This window comes from Lissotriton helveticus, chromosome 1_1 (assembly GCF_964261635.1).
Source record: "Lissotriton helveticus chromosome 1_1, aLisHel1.1, whole genome shotgun sequence".
Taxonomy (NCBI): domain Eukaryota; kingdom Metazoa; phylum Chordata; class Amphibia; order Caudata; family Salamandridae; genus Lissotriton; species Lissotriton helveticus.
The window spans coordinates 86279289-86298378 of NC_136057.1; the positions used below are offsets into that span (position 1 = coordinate 86279289).

General features: G+C 46.5%; 1 protein-coding gene and 1 long non-coding RNA gene across 4 annotated transcripts in view; one reads left to right on the forward strand and one right to left on the reverse strand.

Annotated features, from left to right (window-relative positions):
* The window catches only part of LOC144753268 (uncharacterized), a 73150-nt gene extending 56409 nt beyond the window's left edge, over positions 1-16741 (reverse strand). Inside the window, exons 1-3 of the long non-coding RNA XR_013594291.1 lie at positions 16498-16741; positions 4882-4932; positions 2960-3077 (exon numbers count right to left, since the gene is read on the reverse strand). This is a non-coding gene — a long non-coding RNA (uncharacterized LOC144753268). The remainder of the gene's footprint in view (positions 1-2959; positions 3078-4881; positions 4933-16497) is intronic.
* Positions 16742-16975: 234 nt separating this feature from the next.
* LOC144753669 (uncharacterized) overlaps positions 16976-19090 on the forward strand; it is a 248402-nt gene continuing 246287 nt past the window's right edge. For 2 of the 3 annotated variants that reach the window (XR_013594538.1, XR_013594522.1), the window contains exons 1-2: positions 17042-17277; positions 17811-17880. The gene's annotated coding sequence lies outside the window, so the exon portion shown is untranslated. Of the gene's footprint in view, positions 17278-17810; positions 17881-19090 lie in introns of all 3 variants that reach the window. The other variant, XM_078641297.1, reaches the window with a different exon arrangement.

A 19090-nucleotide genomic window follows, 5' to 3' on the forward strand; every position in this document is an offset into this window, starting at 1 on the left:
TAGTGCTAGTCATTTTTGACAAGGTGGAGTGCTGAATGGTTAGGCAATTTTTGATTTTTTTGTTTTTGGGATCGTGTGATATAGTGCGATACCTACCGTATGATGTAAGTAAATAAATTACATTGCTATTATATGGGAAGGATGTGGGGGTGAGTGTATTTAGAGCCGAAGCCTTGCTGATTATATGCAGAATAACAGGTCTGGGAGGTCACTACTGACTAGGGCAGGTTAGCGGCTGCACAGGCCTTGGGCATTGATCCTATTGAGGATAATATGTGACGGGCCACTGGTGACTGGAGCTGGCTAGCAACAACGCTAGCCTCTGGTATTCATTACAAGCAGGAATTGAGAAAGCATAACTGGATATACTGGTTTCTTTAATACCGATAATTGGTTACACATGAATGCCTCAATGTGCATTGATATATTACAGAACCAAATTACAATATTCTTATATTAATTTGATGGGACTGTTCGCCTTAATATGCCTGCAAAGTTACATGATTCTATTAGGGCCCAGAACCATTTTATTTAGTGATGTTCATCTGCACACTTTCCTGTATCTAGTAGTAAATTGAATATTTACAAACAGAAGTGTTATTTCCAGAAACAGTGAATTTTGCAGCTTGTCTGTGTATCTTTTATCTGCACCTCACAGACTCCTCACATTCCTCTCGAGAGAAGATCCTGCCTCCTACTCATTAGTGTTGTTTCAGTAACTGTTTCTATCACGTGTTCATGTTTCATTGACTTGTATTAGGAGAAAAGTGCATAAAAATACATTGTGTAGCATTAGCATGATATACTCCAACTTGCTTTAGGGTGGATGCTCTCGTCCATTGCAAAGACAATTGTCACTTGTTAGTTTGCTTGGCCTTTTGCTATTTTTGCATTAAATGTATGATAGATTTGTTGGCCTCCCGGTGTGTTGCGTTTTATTTTACATAGCACAAGAGATGACGAGGAAAATACAGTCCAGTATACACATTCTTCATATAAATCAACTCACAGTATACTGGTCTGGAGGTTCAGTCCCACAGACATTATCTCTAACTGAATGCAGGCACGCTAGAAGCATGTGCTTTTCAAACCAGTTGCCCTCTGATGCGGCGTCCTCGCTATTGGATAAGTCAATATGTCCTGAATTTTAGGAGGGTTACCGTATCTAGTGCACTCTGTTAGGCAGTGCTCACCTGTGGTTGTAAGAAGTTAATAGGCACCTTATCACGTATGCAAGGTGCAGGGCTTTGAGTTACAGAGCTCCTCACGTGGTGGAGAAGATTAGGTCACATTTACCCATTTTCCCATATTTGGTCCTGATGAAATGTCAACAGATTGCTCCATGACTACACAAGGCATGAAAAAAGTTGACATGAAGTATAGACCCCAGCTTACCAGCAGGTCCATAGGTGATCGACATTTTCACACAGTGATAGGGGCCATTAGTTCCTCAGTTTCTCTGCCACTGTTTTTAATATCAACATGGACCAGGAAGATCACATGAACTATATTGCGGCAACTGGTCGATAGCTGATCTTATATTCAGACTTCACCAATCTCACATCTTTTGACACAACATCCTCTGACCTACTATGCTTATCCGGCGTACTTCTTAACCCCTTCCATGCTCATGACGAGCTCAGCTGGTCATGCAGTACACTGCTTGTGTGCTCATGACGAGCTGAGCTCGTCATGAACAATGGGATTCAAAGATGTTCAGCACCAGGAAGGACTTGCTGTAGCATTGATAGTGTTAGAAGATCTCCGACAAAATCCCCTCTTGTGGTACCCGCCCGGCATTGTAGCGCCGACCTGGTGAAGAGCATAGCCCAATGATGAAGCATGTCACCTTCAGGTAAGTGACCGCAACTTGTCTTAAAAGCACATGCTTCCTAGGGTATCTGCGTTCAGTTACAGAGGATCTGGCGATTATCTCCGACTGGCTGAAGGCTAATTGCCTTCAACTAAATGCCAGCAAGTCCGAGATTCTTCTCTTTGAGAAGGACCAGGAGCTTTGGTCCAAGCAGTGCTGGCCTGAACATCTGAAACCTGCCCCGCTTCTGAAGGAGACGGTAAAGAACCTGGGTGTTTGGTTCAACTCCGGTCTAACATTTGAGAAGCAGACCAGAGCTGTTGCTGCTGTTTGCTTTGGCCTTCTGAGAGGATTGAGGCCTTTGCTTGGTCTCTTTCCGCCCAGCGTTCGCCAAACCATCATGCAAGCCTCCATTCTTGCGAGGCTTGACTATGGCAATGCCCTATACTTAGGGGCCAATAACGCCTGCCGAGGGTTCAAAACGCGGCAGCCCGCATGTTAGTGGGACTCCCAAGATCCCAATCTGTTGCACGAGTGCTTCTGAAACTGCATTGGTTGCCGATCGAAGCTCGTATTCAGTTCAAGGTGCTGTGCACTGCGCACAAAATCCTGAAACAGCAAGCCCCTACTGGGCTATCTGGCCTGCTGAAGTACTATTTGCCCAGGGGCACCTTGCGCTCCGTACACCACAGTTTGGTCTGTGTCCCTCGAGTGAGGAGGGCAAGGACGGGGGGGTCGCTCTTTCTGTTTCATGGCAGCCAAGCTTTGGAATTCTCTGCCAGTTAGCATTCGATTGACCACCAATCTTTTGCCATTTCGGAAATCATTAAAAACATGGTTGTTCCCCACTCTGTAATCTCCCGTGTTTGTAAGCCCCCCTGTTCTCGCTGCCGGTTCTGGTTGCGCTGGGACGCCTCGTCGCTGGGGCAGCCATTCGCAATATAAATCTTGTATAATTAAATAAATAACTAAATAATGTCTTTGGGACTGAACCTCCGGAACAGTATAACTGTGTTTTATTTTAACAAATGTACATAGCAGATATTGACCCTTGCTTGTTTCACAAAAATGATCGGATACCTGCCTCGGAGCGCACTTCTTACAGACGAGTATGGGGTTTTCATGTTGCTGCTACAAGCTCCTTACCTGTGTGAGTTATCGGGAATGATGCAGGGGCAGACCCAAACCAGCCACATGTGGAGATCAATGACAAATACCGAAGAATTAACAGAGCTTCCAAGCTGGTGACCATTACTTAATTTACCTTGAAAATAAAAGACACGTTTTTAGTATATCTGATGACTCATGACCATAAAAAACAAAGGTTATAAATTCAATATTGTGTCAAATACTTAAAAAATGGAACTGGATGTGCTGAATCGGATGTTGCTCCAGGTCATGCGTGACACCTTCCACCACTATTGCTTAAGGGACTTGTAGTTTTGTTTTTCTCATTGAAAGGATTGTCTTTAAAGTCCCATTGTTCTAAGCGATGTTGGTCAAAATCAGAGGCCTGAGTGAGGGTGAAGCATGACACTGCTCTGCTTAGCAGTGAGATGAATGACAGTTCCACAGCCCTTCCATTCTTTGACGACAAAGAAAGTTTTATTGCAGCTTGTGTCACTGAAGAGATAAAACCCCTGGGCGTGTTTAATTAACTACTGACAAACATGAACAATCAAGAACATGAGTTTCTGGAAAACTATCAAGCACCCAATTAGAATCAGCCGCCCTTGACACCCAGGAATTCTTGAGGTTTTGGAGAGGATGAATTGCACGTGGTATAACAGAAGGAACACTACATCGACTCAAAGCTCATTTCTCAGGGATGTACTGAACTGCCAGGCTCATGGCACACTTAGCCAGCTCTTCACCTCCTCCTCCTCAAACTATTGACCAGCTATCAGGGCAAATGAGTCTGCAGCAAAGCATCGCTGGATTGGTTCCACACCGGACCAGGCAAGGTGGTCAACTCCATACTCCTCCAAGTCAGCAAGCACTCTGGTCGAGCCAGTCCTAACCCCACATGAATGTTCCCCATCAAAACTATTTTAATGGTACAAAGTTATGTTTCTGCCAAATGATTAAGTCAAAAAGTGAAAGGTTTTACTATGAAGTGCTGAAAGAGAAATCATGAAGTTTTTCAATATTTCAGAATCTGCCACAGTACACAGGAGCATTATTTCTCTACAGCAGCAAATCATGTATGTGCGCCCTGTAGAAAGCACATTTGAATAAAACATGGAATGCATTGCAGCCAAAAATCCATGCAACAACATAGAGTGCAAGATAACTTGTCTTATTATTCCAGCAGAACGAAATGCCATTCCGAATGTGTACATCATTTTAAAAACAAATCCAGAGAAATATATGGTCAGTGTTGTTCTTCTGCCTGTTAAAAGACAATCTCCATTAATGTGTCAGGAATTAAAACACTATGAGAAACCCTACTCTATGGCAGGGGGCTGCCTGCCACTATATTGCAGATTACTTCCAACATAATCTGATTTATACATACATACTGCAGGGTGCTGCCAGCTATAGGGTCTGCACACAGCAGACTGGAGCCACTCAGGAAGGAGGTAAGCTCTACATTTCATCTTAAGCCCATAGGTTACATTCACAGCCTGATGGGTCCGTAGAACTTTATCTTAGCTCTAACTGCGCAGAGCAGATGGACTTAACCCAACATAGTCTGTGTTGTGTGATGCCTGGCATCTTATTATCATTGGCGGGAGGATGAAGCTCTGATAGGAGCTGCTACAAGAAGAGCAGAGAAACAGGACCACAGGTCGCCACAGAGCGACAACTGCCCAGAAGCTGAAGAATGAACTCTGGAACAACAAATCTCCTACACCCTGGAGATTTTCCAGGATAAGCAAATAATGGTAATGAAATGCAAACTGCAGCATTAAGATCACACACTACAACATCTTTCCCTTTAAACCAAAGGTAACAACCTACAAGAAAAAACTAAACAAAAAGCAACAAAACTAGAAAATGCATTTCAAAATGCTGCAAAAGAGAAACAGTTAATACAAATGAACAATATTGAACGTTGTTGGTACCTTAGTAATGTGCTTACTTCTTGGCTTCACTCCATCTGCAGCAATAATGCTCTGAAAGAAGAAATTACTGCTGTGAGTCTCAAGAGTCTTCAGTGTTACTGGTCTTAGTCACGAAGACTGCGGTGTCGGAAGATAACTTTCTCTTATTTGGCTTTACTGTTCCACCAGTCACGCCATCACTTTTAGCAGACACGCTACTGTCAGCAGCATCATAACCGCAGACAGATCAGCAAAGCGGATATCACCACTCACATTGGGTGAAAAGACTCGTCTCTGCTACATACATCCACTCTGTTCTCAAATTTGCTTGGGGCTGTCAAAATGCAAAGAGCTGTAATATATTCGCCACACTTTCCTGACTACCTTGTTTTAAAAAGTTGTGACATTCAAGCGTGATTCTTGGTTCGTCTGCAAGATGAAGTTTTTAGGTCTCGACTATTCTATCCCGCAGGGATAAATAGACGAGAGTAATGTAGTTAAAACAAACTCTCTGACCAAGCAGATTCCATTCGGATTTCTCACAATGCATGTTAACTCTTGAAGCGTGGCGCTTCTCCAGTACGCGCTTGGCCTCGCACACCACCATCAAAGGCTTCTGATCCCCCTCACTCACACCCCATCCCCATATGCTCCTTTCCTCCCTCCCACTCGCTGGCTCCCCCGCCCCCCCCCCCCCACCCACCAGGCTCTTGAAACGTGATGCTTCACCAGTGCTTCCCTCCCACTCGCTCACTCCCCTTCTCCCCCACCCCCACCCCCATCCGACTTGTTTGCCAACTATTCTTACCCCTTCTCCATTCTCAAACATTCCCTTCTTTAGCTTTCTATTCGAAACCGCTAGCATCAGCCTCCCATTCTGTGCTTTTACTCCTCCCGCCTCATTTGCTTCCAAGTCCGTTTTCACTTGATGTTTTCCTTTTTCTCAGTTTTCTATATAGTCTCTACCGGAAGCTATTGGGCACCTTTAAAACTCATTTGCTCCAGAGTCCGTTTTTACGTGTTGGTTACTTTTTTTACCGTTTACAATGTAGCCAGATTTTTTACTTACGCTGGTTACTTTGATTAGTTTGCTTCAGAAACAAATGCGCTTCTCTGACATCATTTTTTTTTAATTACACACTGCATTCACGCTTTATTTTTTGTAAGAAACACTGTGATTACTTTGTCTAATCTCCTAAACAAACATGCTGCGTGACAGCATTCTTCCCGGAAACCAGAAAACGAGCCAGACAAACCTCAGTAGATGTTCATTTGGAGGCCCAAGTCAAGAGTCCTAGAAAGACCCTTGTGTGATGTGTCTGAATACTAAACCGGGTTAATCTGCGAACAAATATGGAGAAAACGGAGGAGCTACGCTCGCAACTAAGATGGCCGCATAGGCTCCCGGCTCCGCCGACCTCCGTCCTCCGCCGGACAATCCTGCTACAAATCTTGAATTTCCACCCTGCCTCCGGGTGTGTGAACGGCTACGTTATATTTTGGTGCAATCCCGGGATTTTTTCCAGCTTTGTGGACGAAGTTACGTCGAGTTTTAGTTTGGGGCCTACACCAGCTTGTGATCCGGGGACTTGAGTACTGGCCCAGCCGGGTTCCAGTTGAATAACATCGGCTGTGGGTGACCATCAGGGTCCGGTCCTTGGACATGGGAAAAAATGTTAAGCCCGATTTTGACGGCGGTCGTTGTTCTAGCCTACAATCGATGGAGGGTTGACGAGGCACGACAGTGCGCTGCGGGTGTGGGTCCCTGGCCCGGAGACCCGGTCTGAACCCCGCCGGTGTTTGTCGGGTTGGGATCTACGCCTGTGGCCTCGGAACCTGGACCGCAACCTTGGTAAGTCCTCGTTCTCCCTCCGCGACAGTCCGTCCCAAAATTAGCCGATTCCCCCGGGGTAGGCCGGGCCTCGGGGGGACGCGAACATGGGTGTCTCGGACCACGATTCGGTGGGACGGACTGAGTCTGAACCGTCGATACGATCTGTATTGGCAGCGATCGGGGCCTTACATTCCCATGTGGAGTTCATTGTCTGAAAAATGATTGTGGTTGCACACGGACTTGGACAAGTGGGACCGGACCCTACACCGTCTCAAAATCCTGATCAGCCTACATCACCTATGGCGGTCCCTGTAGCGGCAGTGTACCCTGTGCCACGAGAGGTGTCGGAGCTTCATGGCAATGTGATGGTCAATAATCGTGTACTCGACGTGCCCTATGGTCTGCCAAGCCCACCAACATCGTCTACCGAGTTTGGTTTAATTGTTGCTCCCCTTCCAGGCTCTCTTGCTGGGATCTCTCTATGGAATGATTCAGCATTCTACCCCTCTTTGACGCTTTCAATTTCCTCACAGAGGCACAGACGTCGTGAGCTTATGTCGACGAGGGTCACCGTTGCTGCCGATAAAATTCCTAGGTACTCTATAACTTTGCCTCGACTCATACGGAACTATACTGAACTGTTTTCACATTCCGACTATCCTGCGGAGGCGAAAGCCTGTCTGGAAGGGGCTTGCTCGACTGATCGGAAGGGTCAAGGATGAGACTGACTGTTGGGGTTTGGCACTATGGGTTTTCTGAAGTGGGATTCGTTACCATTGTATTTATGGGAGGTAGGGTGGTCGTTACTGTTTCCCCCGTTTAGTTTTTAAATTTGCTTTTCAATGGAGTTATGTGTTTATTATGGGGATTCTTGGTTCTGGCGGGGGGGAGGGAGGACCGGGGGTCCGTATTGAAATGTCCTCCTCCAAGTTTTACTACATTTAGTACCTAGTTAGATGGGGTGACAGGCACGCAGCTAGTTGGAGATAGGGCGCAAGCCATATGCTGGGGTGCAGGGTGGGGGGAGGGGTGTTTGTTTAGATTGTATTTGTAGTTTTTTATGTTTGAAATCCTTCAAAATCCTGATATAGGTGGTCATCTTGAGTAGCGGATTTGTGTTATAGGGTGGACGGGTTCTGGTGGAGATATCACTTGCGTGAGTTAGCCAATTGTCGCGTAATTTCTCACAGTGTTCGGTACAGTGGACGTAGCTTCGTAACCTTCTCATTGCTGCACCCTTCCCCCTCCCTTCTATCCGGGGTTGTTATTCAATGTTTATCCTGCTTTCTTGGGGAGGTGGGGTGGGTGGTAGGCGTTTGTTTTGACTATCCTGATTGTAGTGCAGCCATATACCAGATGTAACACGTGAGCAGACTCTCTTGATGATTCTCCGTCTATATGCCCTGTATGTATATTATTAATCCTTCATTCCGCGATGTAAGCCACCTGTTATTATTGTTCTTTTTCTTGTTTCTTAAATAAAAAGATTTTTTTTTTTAAATATGGACAAAACGAGTCCAATCTGCGGCCCAGAAACATTTCTGTCAAATCCGATCTTCGTTCTGTATGTGACAATCACTCCATTGAATCACTCCTGAGAATTCTACCTCCTGAGGCGGAAGCCGGGAGAGCGCTTGTTTGCATTTTTTAATAAAATTGACCATGAGACTGTGTTTTTATTTACCTACTCCTCTCCCTGGGCACCTATTATTTACTTATCACACCCTTGGTTTTTCCGCGCAGCGGATTTTAGCGCTGCCGCGGGTCACATCAACAATCTTCTTTGCCGCCATCACGAGAGCCCTATGGCCACGCCCACTACCGCTAGGCCCCGCCCCCGCCGAAGGCATTTAAGCAGCTCTGATCACTAGCGCAAGCCAGAGAATCCTACCTCCTGAGGCGGAAGACGGGAGAGCGCTTGTTTGCATTTTTAAATAAAATTGACCGTGAGACTGTGTTTTTATGTACCTACTCCTCTCCCTGGGCACCTATTATTTACTTATCACACCCTTGGTTTCCCCGCCCAGCGGATTTTAGCGCTGCCACGAGTCATATCAACAATCTTCTTTGCCGCCATCACCGAGAGCCCTATGGCCACGCCCACTACCGCTAGGCCACGCCCCCTTCTATAAACCATGTGCATTCCCCGGATGCGCAGCGGACGAGTGCAGCGGGCGCGCCGTCTGCGCGCCGAAGGCAAGCCCGTCTGCGCCCGTCATCGCCAAGACATCGCCTCTCGCCTGTCCCGCTGGCCAAGCTCTACGGGAAATTCGCCATTATGATAGGGAGCTTCTACTTGCCCTGAACCCTGGCCAGACCTGTGATGAGCTATCAGGCCACCTTGGACAGACATGCTTACAATGTAAGTCTTGTGAATTCACAACACCTAGTCCCTGCTTATCTGGGCACAGGTCAGACTCGTTTAAACAAACATCTATTACCGTCCTCCAACTGAATATTAGGTCTCTCGCAAAACACCACTTAGAGGTCAACCCACTCCTCCTTGATGAGAACCCTGACATTCTTTTTTTATGTGAAACATGGCTTCGGGACAACATGACCAGTCTACCGAACCTCACGTTGCCAGACGGCTATTTGATCAAGACCTTAAATAGAGACGCAAGGGGCGGCGGCATAGCAGTCATTTATAAAAATCAATATATCTGCTCCTTTATTAAGGAAGATATTTATGGCTGTGAAAGCACTCGATTTAAGATCATTATGGGCCCACACTTTGCTCTGTCAGGGCTTTATATCTATCGACCCCCTGGACCTGCTTCTAATGTTCATCAAAGCTCTCCTTGAGGTGGCCAACTCCTTGGTTGTGGGTTCGGCTAACTTCACAATATTAGGAGATCTAAACCTCCATTTTGATTTGACTCATGACCCTACCATCAAAAATCTCCTGGCGGACCTTGCAGCCTTACAACTAGACTCTTTAATTCAGACTGCTACGCACTCGGCTGGGCATGTATTAGACCCTGTCTTTACTAATATCCCGGAGGTTAGGACAGATGCGCCTAAACCTATGGGATGGACAGATCACTATTTAATCAAAATTACTATGATGGTCAGGGAAATGTTCAACAAGGATGAGCCAACCCGGCGCTTCAAGAGGCCTTGGCATAAACTTACAACCAATGACCTCCACTCTACTCTAGGAGCATTCCATTATGAGACAAATATGGACATCAATATGGCATACGCCGCCTTCCATGACTGGATTACCAGAGGATTAGATGCCCTCATTCCAGCTAAATGGACTAAGGGGCGCAGATCCCCCTCCAACCCATGGTATAATGACACTTTGAGATCCATGCGGAAAGATTGTAAAAAAGCCGAGCGAATCTGGAGAAGGGACTACAATGATAGGGATAAAGCATTTTATCTGGCCAAACAAAAACTCTATCACAAAGCTATTTGCTCCACGCGTGCTTCTTTCTATGCAGAAGAAATCAACTCTAGCCCGAACCCCACCAAATGTATCTTTAAATTGGTGCAAGAACTGCAGAGTAGCAGAACCCCTGTCTCCAGTATCACCTCCGCGCAGCAGTGCGAGTACCTTGCCATTTTCTTTGTAGAAAAAGTGCAAAAAATATATAGGTCATTCCCGCAGCACTCTTTTGATCCACTTAACTCCACTAATTCCAATATTTAGGGGGTCATTATGATTGCGGAATTCCCGCATCCTCCGGGCCGGCGGAAGCCACCGCCGGCCCGGAGGATGCGGGAAAACCGCAGCGGAGCCTCCACAGACCCACCGCCAAATTAGGATGGCTGGTGGGTCCGATAATCTGTCCGCAGCTTTTCCGCCGCGGTCGGAAGGCGACCGCGGCAGAAAAGCACTAACATGTCTGGTGGTGTCTATCAGACACGCCAGGCATATTAGGATGTCTGCAATTCTATGCTTTTCCACGGCGGCTTTTCCGCCGTGAAAAAGCATACGGACCTTCACTTCGGGGGCCCGTTGCGGGCCCCCTGGGTGAAGGGGTGGTGGGGGGTGCACATGGGGGTACCTATGGTACCCCCCTGCATTTGCGTGCACAATGCAGCAGGCACCGCGCGGTGCCTGCCGCTTTGTGCACGCAAATGCTGTGCATGCATTTTTTACATTGGGGCGGGTGCAGCTTGAAGCTGCACCCGCCGCAATGTTAGAGATAGAGGATGTGACCGCCACCCTGGCGGTCACATCCTAATCAGATCGGAGGGAACGCCGCAGCCCATGCGGACGTTCCCTCCTCCTCAGAGGTCGCGGACGGACTCAAGTCCGTCCGCGATCCTAATCGACCCCATAGTCTTTAGAATACTTTCTACCATCCCTGGCCTCTATACTTAATCTTTCCTTCTCTTCGGCCAATGTCCCGACTGCCTGGAAACAAGCATGGGTTTCCGCCATTATCAAGAAGCCTACTCTGGACCCCTCCAAACTAGAAAACTTCAGGCCCATTTCGTTGCTCCCATGGGTGTCTAAACTTGCGGAGGCTCATGTTAGCAACGTATTGTCCCAATATATGCATCAAAATAACATCCTAGACCCATCACAAAACGGGTTCAGGCCGGGCCACAGTACTGAGTCTGCCCTCCTGTCCACGACTGAACACCTCCGGACAATTCTTGAAGCCGGTTAGAGCGCTGCGCTGATTCTGTTAGATCTCAGCGCAGCCTTTGATACGGTTTCACATGACATTCTGCTACATCGTCTGGCGACAGTAGGGATTACCGGTCTTGCCCTGGAATGGTTCCGCTCATTCTTGAAGGACAGATCCTTCCGGGTGTCGGCTCCCCCGTTTCTCTCCCAGTCCCATTCCATCGGCCAGGGAGTCCCTCAGGGCTCTGCACTTGGCCCATTCCTTTTTAATCTCTACGTGCAGCCACTTGCGGTAGTGGCTAAGGAGTGGGACCTCACGCTGGTGTCATATGCAGATGACACGCAGCTGGTAATCACTCTCACCGAAGGACCATCTACTTCGGCCTCGAGATTCAGGAGTGGGCTGGCTGCAGTAGCCCAGTGGATGACGGACAATTGCCTGCAGCTCAATGCAGGTAAGACGGAGGTGCTGCTTGTTGGGAGGAATACCAGCTATTGGAACGAGCACTGGTGGCCCTCTTCTTTGGGCACCATTCCACCACCTAAATCATTAGTCAAAAACCTGGGAGTCTGGATAGACTCCTCGCTTAGCTTCCAGACCCACTCAAAAAGAGTGGCAGCTACCTGTGTGGGCCTTCTGAGGAGTCTTAACCCGATACTCAATTTTTTTTACTCTAAAGTCAGGCAACTCATTGTACAATCCACAATCCTCTCTCGCTTGGACTATGCCAGTGTTTTATTTTTGGGTGCAAACAAAGCGGAGATAGCGCGATTGCAACGAGTTCAGAACTCGGCGGCAAGATCCTTGGTGGGTCTTCCCCGCAGATGCTCTGTCAGAGCTACCATTCGAAAGCTGCATTGGCTTCCCATTGAATCTCGTATTCAATTTAAAACCCTCACCCTGGCATTCAAGATCCTCAAATCCAGATGCCCAAAACTCCTGCGCCCGCTTCTAACACCTTATGTGCCACAGCGCAGTCTGCGCTCTTTAGGCCAATACCTAGTAATAGTACCCCGCACAAAGCTCTGCGGTATTGGTGGTCGCTCCTTCAGGGTTCTGGGAGCTAAGCTCTGGAACTCCTTGCCATTGAATATTCGCTCCTTGGAAAACCTGTCCGCCTTCCGGAAAGCCGTTAAGACCCATCTGTTCCCCTCTCCTTAGGACTTCCTGCCTCAGCTCTTTCTCCGCTATTGGTATGGTACTTGTGGATCCTCAGCGCCGGGATGCCTCTTTGCTGGGGCAGCTGTTGCGCTTAATCAAAATGTTAACATAACATAACATAACATTGTTTACTGATGGCAGAAGCTTTAAGCCTCTCTCTGCCTCAGGAGTGAACGAGGTGTAATTTACTGTGAATAAACCTCTACGGGTGGGACGAGTTATTAGAAGTACATGTCTGCATCACACCAATTGCAGTCTTATAACCCGATGTTCCTATTACCAGCTCAATGGCGACCAGTTTATCACCCTCTAAAGGATGAAAGGCTGAGCCTGCCCTACGAGTATTCAGATTTGGTAGAGGTCACACTCGGATGTCGGGTCAACTCAGTGAGTCATCTGGCTTAGTGAAGGCCAACAGCTTGTCTGTCTAGAAGTCTTTTATAATCTATAATCGTGGTTGAGTTTACTTATATTTATTTCCATGTTTATAAACATGTTTTGCTTGTGTGTGTAAAATAGGAACTTTGACAGTTATGGGTGGCATACGGGACACTCTGTGTGTGGGCTTGTTTAGTTTTACACAATAGCCCACGTCTAAGTATACCCCAGGTGTATATTAGTATCAAAGTGTGATTTCTGTTTATAGTAGAGCAGCAATAAGGTGCATGATTCCAGCTACCAAATAAAACGTATTGAAGGGTACAGCGTTCATACTGATGAAGGGTCATGGCGAACACCCCCTTGCTGTGCTTTGAAAAACGCTCCTTTTCGGGTGGAAGGAATTACCCATAAACATGCGGGCGCATTGCTTGTAGCTGAATGGCGTTTAGCAGGTCTTGTGATTTTCATTCTGTTCCAAATATGCATTTTATATATTTGTTTAATTGTATTGCATCTATTGTAAAATCCAACGACTCTTTCAAGTCAGTAGGAATCTGTCTGGGGGCGATTTTAATGCTAAGCTAACTTACTCATGGTCAAGTGAATATTCACATAGCAGCAGACAAACATGCAATGGGGTAGAGAGCTAATGGACCATTTGAACACCCTTAACTTAATTAATGTTATGGAAATTGATGCAACTACAAAAGATAATGCCCCCCCGAACCGACATTCAGAGGGAGGGGCTGCTCATCTACAATTGATAATGTTTTTTATCTCCCCCGCTTGCGAAGCAAGCTTGCTTAAAGCCGAAATTATGGCCACAATCTTTGGGAACCATAACCCAATACAAATAACGTTACGGATGTCTCCAGTTCCAACGCCTCAGACAGAATGTGGTGCTAGGGACCGATCACCATCTACAGATAACCTCAGACTGGGCTGGCGAGGCATTAATAACACAGAACGATTCAGTTCTATGGTTAGGGGAAACATGAATCTTATTAACATCTGCTTAGAGGCCCTGTTCCACACCCAGTGGCTATCAGCGCCTTTACCGAACTCAGTGGACCATTAAATCCTTGCTGTCTAAACCCATTTGTACAGTACTGCGTGAACCTAGATGGTTCAATCAGGAGTGCTCAATTGCCAACAGAAAGCTCCGCAAGGTCCTATCTCAAAGCCCTAGGTGTAATGGGATGCGCTCATTAATGCCACCAGCTTAAATAATGGGAATATATTTTGGACTACCACTAAAGATCAATTGGACAACCGTTCACTCCCATCAGATGCAACATAATGAGCGCCACCTGCGAAAGTCACTTTTCCACTATTTACCAAGAGCCTGCTTTTTAATCCGACCCTTTTATTAACAGGGTGCCACCTGGAATCCCATTATCAATAAACAAGGTTGAGGAGGCTATACGTCAGAGTGCGGGCAATAAAACTCCAGGCCCTGATGGGTTGGCCATTGATCTTATTAAATATAAACCAGATTTTTGGGCCCCACTGTTAAATATTTTTCATATTCTAACCAATGCCCCACTGTCTAAGACATGGTCTACTAGCACGATCGTTCCCATTTTTAAAAACGGCGATTGCACACAACCTTGTTGCTGTAGACCGATCTCCCTCATAGATAACAACCTTAAAATTTTAGGCAGAGTTTTATACACAAAAATTTTAACCTGGACAGATGACAATCAGTTTTAGAACAATGCCAACTACGTTTCAGGGGTAAAGTTGGCACAAACGAGCAAAGTCTTAATCTTAAGTTGATCATAGGGAAGTACACTTTTGCACAGCACTTGCCACTTTACTTAGCTTTCTTTTATGGACCTGTCCTCAGCTTTCGATTTTGTCAATAGGTCCCGTCTATGGTCCATCCTTTTAGAATATGGACTGGATGAGGCCCTTGTTCATTATTTAGCCTATCTCCATACGGACCTGAAAGCGAGGTCAGGATTGGTGTTGGGGGAGAAGTTTCCAATTACATCAGTGTAGATAGAGAAGTCAGACAGGGCTGTGTTCTGGACCCTTTTCTATTTATCATATATATAAACAATTTACTGATCACACTAACTAATGATGTTCCCAGAATTCAAGGCAAACCTCTCCCAGTGCTTTTATACACAGATGATGCAGTTTTAATTGGTCGCACACCAAATGCACTACGCACTTTAGTTCGAGGTTTCACAGATTTTATGTCCGGCCTAGATTTATGCACAAATTTTAAGAAATCTTTTATAATGCCTTGTGGGCCAAGGAAATGTCTGTTAATATTTTATCTCTGTGGGCGACCAAAAATTAACTTGCACTGCTACTTCCCCTTATCTGGGAATGGTCTTCGCTGCGTACTGCACCTGGTGTGAACACTTGGCATATTGTAAAAGTAAGTTCTCGAGGGCTTTTAACTCAATCCTCAGTCTCCTCCGCCCTAGAAAATCGAGAACAATTCCAGCGTTTTTTTTAAAGATTTTTAAGATCCTGTGTGTACCAATAGCTACCTATGAGGCAGAGGAATGGAGTGTTGCCAACTGCTCTTGCGTCCAATCAGAGGAAAGTAGATTTTGTAGAAAACTCTTGGGCGCCCCAATCTCCACCCCTCTGTACATATGTCACGGCAAACTGAAATTAGGATACATTGAAGACATCATAGGGCCCACCCTGTACTATTTTGGCTAGCCATAATGGAGAATCCCGAGGCTTCTCTCACAAGGGACATAATAGATGATAGTCTTCGCTGTGAGAAAGGGATGGATGTTCCATGGCTTCCTGGGGTAGTTAACGGTCTGGAAAGCGTTAACCTTGGTAGACTGTTTGCCAACTCAAACATAGCTGTAACAATGGACAAAAACGTTTTAAAGACAGCATTGTAAGCACTTTATAGCGCGGATAAACTAGAAAGGGAATTGAATATAAAAACGGTCGCAAAATTTATATCCATTGAGCACCCTGAGCACTGTCTACCAAGTTATATTGCACTACCGATGTCCCAATGGGAGAGAGGCCTCCTAGTCCGTCTAAGAGCTGGGACCGTAAGATATTTGCTTTGTTTTCCCCATGGGTATAACGCAAAACGTGACTCCCTGCCATGTCCATGTGATGATCACAGCGGTCAAACGCTTTTACACTTTTTAGTCTTTAGTAAATACTATATGAAATATGCACAATGGTTGCTAATTCCGTATTTTAAAAAATTGTCACCTATTAATTTAACAGACGCTGTTGACTGCAAATTTAAATTGGACAATGTTGCATTGATCTTGCGCATTGGCACCTTTGTGAGAGTGGCTACGGGTGCACGGAAATCTATGTGCGATCTGTGAAGTCGTTCATATTGTACTATTCACAATATGCACTTTACCTAGGTTTACTGTATTTTGCTACATTATGGATTGGACATTGCTTATCTATTTATTTTTCTATTTATTTTTATCCTGTACATGTGTTACTTTTACTGGTCGATCTTCTCATCACAGACTTTTCAGGCGAAACAAATGTCCCCGTTTGCTGAGGCCTTGAAAAGAGCGACCCAACTCCAGCACTGAGGGCCAAAGAGCATTGTTGAGACAAAATAATCATCCATCGATGCAGACAACAACAGATGAATCCCGGACAGCAGGCTGGAGACCCTCCAGCTCCAGACAGACATTGTACCTCATGCCTCACCTGGGGTGTAACGTGGGTGCTGAGGGCCCTGCTGTGGGTCTGGCTGAGCTTTCTGAGGCCTTTGAGTAACCCCAGCACTGAACTATCTATGAGCGTGGGTTAGAGAGGACCGTAGATGGACAACTGCGCATGCGCTGAGGACAGACACTGCCTCCCACCGAGGAACGCGAGGTCAGGAAGGCCTTGAATTCCAGTGTCCGCGCGGGGACACAATGAATGAGATACAACTGCCTCCCGACGCGGAGCACGAGGCGCCTCGCGCCACAGCACAGGGTGAGATGGATTTAAATGCAAAGCTCCTCGGTCGACTCCTCTGGGAGAAGTGCCTTTTCTCTGCGCAGGCGTATGAGCGGGAAGTGTCTCTCTGCGCAGGCGCAGTGAGGCTGCGCGTCGTGTGTCCAGAACGATTTACAGTCCGTACCCCGTGCAAGGTCCTAACTCGGCGATTGGATGTTCTGTCTTTGCTCCGCACGTGCGCAGCCGTGACGCGCGGTCCTGCGCGTGCGCAGCAGTGAGACCCGATGTTCTGTTTTGTTGAGCTCGCGCGTCACTCGGAGGGGGAATAACACACCGGCCCCACTCCTCACAGGCAGCCAGGCCCTCGGTGCCTCCCTCCCCTAGACCCTGCAGCCCCCACTGAGCGGAGCTCGAGCAGAGGTGAGGGAGGCCTCTGACCCCAGGGTGACTCACGAGCACGGGGGCATCTTCAGGACACTGAGAGGCAACACTCAGGGCAGGGGCTGTGCAGTGAATTCCAGACTCTGGACTGTGTTGTAGAATGTAGGTTCAATAACAAGGAAAATAACAGTATATTTTCATAGGTATTTATGGACGTAGAACGAGCTTGCGGGTGGGAGGGGACAGCTGTCAGGAAGGTAACATAGTCACCGAGTAGAGGTGTACACGTCATATAAATATTATACCAACATTCCATTGTACGTCACATAGCTAACCAATGGGGAGAGGGAAGAGGAAGGCAGAACAACTAGACCTGCAACAAACTGTTTCATACATTTGTGACTTAAGAAAAGAAAGTGCATTCAGAATCAATAGTTCCACCATCTTTCTAAAATAATGTACATATGCAAGCATCTACAAACTGTATGTAGCGTTTTCCTACTATGCTTTCCCGTGTGTGTGTGTCTGTGTGTCTGTCTCCCATTCCCTGTAGGGAAAGTATGTAGCTCCTCGTGTAGAAGAGTCGGTCAAGAAGGAGCACACTGCATTGAATAATTTCTTGGTATGCACTTTGTATTATTATTACAGGAAATCACAGTGATTGATTGTCTCTTTTGTATTCTTCTTTCCCACAGGGTCTTCCACTTCAGTCCCTGAGGTGAGCCTCGGCCGCCGTCGTCTCTCGGACAGAAGAAAAAGACTCAGGTAAGTGTTTTTTGCTTTATGATTTAATCAAAGGAGGATGTGAGAGATAAATAATAACTATGCATAAATGTGAAGGGAGGGGGTTGGAGCAACCAAAACAAGAAGAGTAGCCGATGATTTCTGCTCTTGTCTTCCTATTCCATCTCACTTATTTCCTTTTCCCTGGGTCCCTTTCACCCCTCAGCCTCCCCTCCCTTCCCTCTCTGACTCAGCCCCTTTCCAAAAGCCGCATAGACGCCCACGTACCTGTAAGAGCCACGTCACTCCGGGGCCATGGCGTGGTGACTCCACGTCCTTCAGCGAGGTCTGGTCTCCTTCTGTTTCGACTTTCCCTCCTTGTGGTAAATAAATAAATAATACCCTATTTTTGACTAGACTTATAGCATAACAGATAGCTCAATAAATAAGAGTCAAGATTCGAGGTAGTAGGAGTTTCTGCAGGTTTATTACAGCATAAGGACAGGATCAGGACAACCTGCATAGGAACAGAATGACAGGGCCCAGCAGGACAACTGGGGCCCAGCAGGGGAAAAGAGGCCCAGCAGCTGCTGGGGCTTGGTCTGGGATGAGCGCGCTAACATTTAATAACAAGACATTGACTTATATACATAGCGCAAACACATAGCATTACATTGCAATAGGCGTAACAGTGGGTGGAGTAGAAGGCGTGACGCGTAGCAGTCGCGAGAGATAAGAGAAATAAGAGGTGTAACTGGGAGTTTACTTAGACATGTGATGCAAAACGTAACAGAATATGTCATGAATGGGCGGAAACATTGGAGGGGGCTACCTAAGGAGCCGGGACCTCTAACCTAATGGTGCGCGAAAACTAGCAATGACGTATTACTAGGAGAAGCTGGGGGCTACGAACTCTGTGCTAGGAGCAGAGACTAGAGTCTGGAGGGTCGGAGCGACATGTACCTAAACCCTATCTGGTATCTAATGTTTAGGGAACATGTTGATATAAACTAGAAGTCATGAGGGGAAAAGCTAACTTGATTCTAAGACTGGACCATGCATTATTCTACATGTAGTGCGTGAAGAATATTAAATGACCATTAAATACAGTATTTCTCTAACGTGGAGACGAGAAGGCTAGACAATGACGGAAACTATTGATGCAGTTCAGTAGCTTAGGAATGCAGAGGAGGAGGACTGAACTGATAGCAGGAACTATAACATACTTTTGGCAGACTCAGAGGCAGAGCCG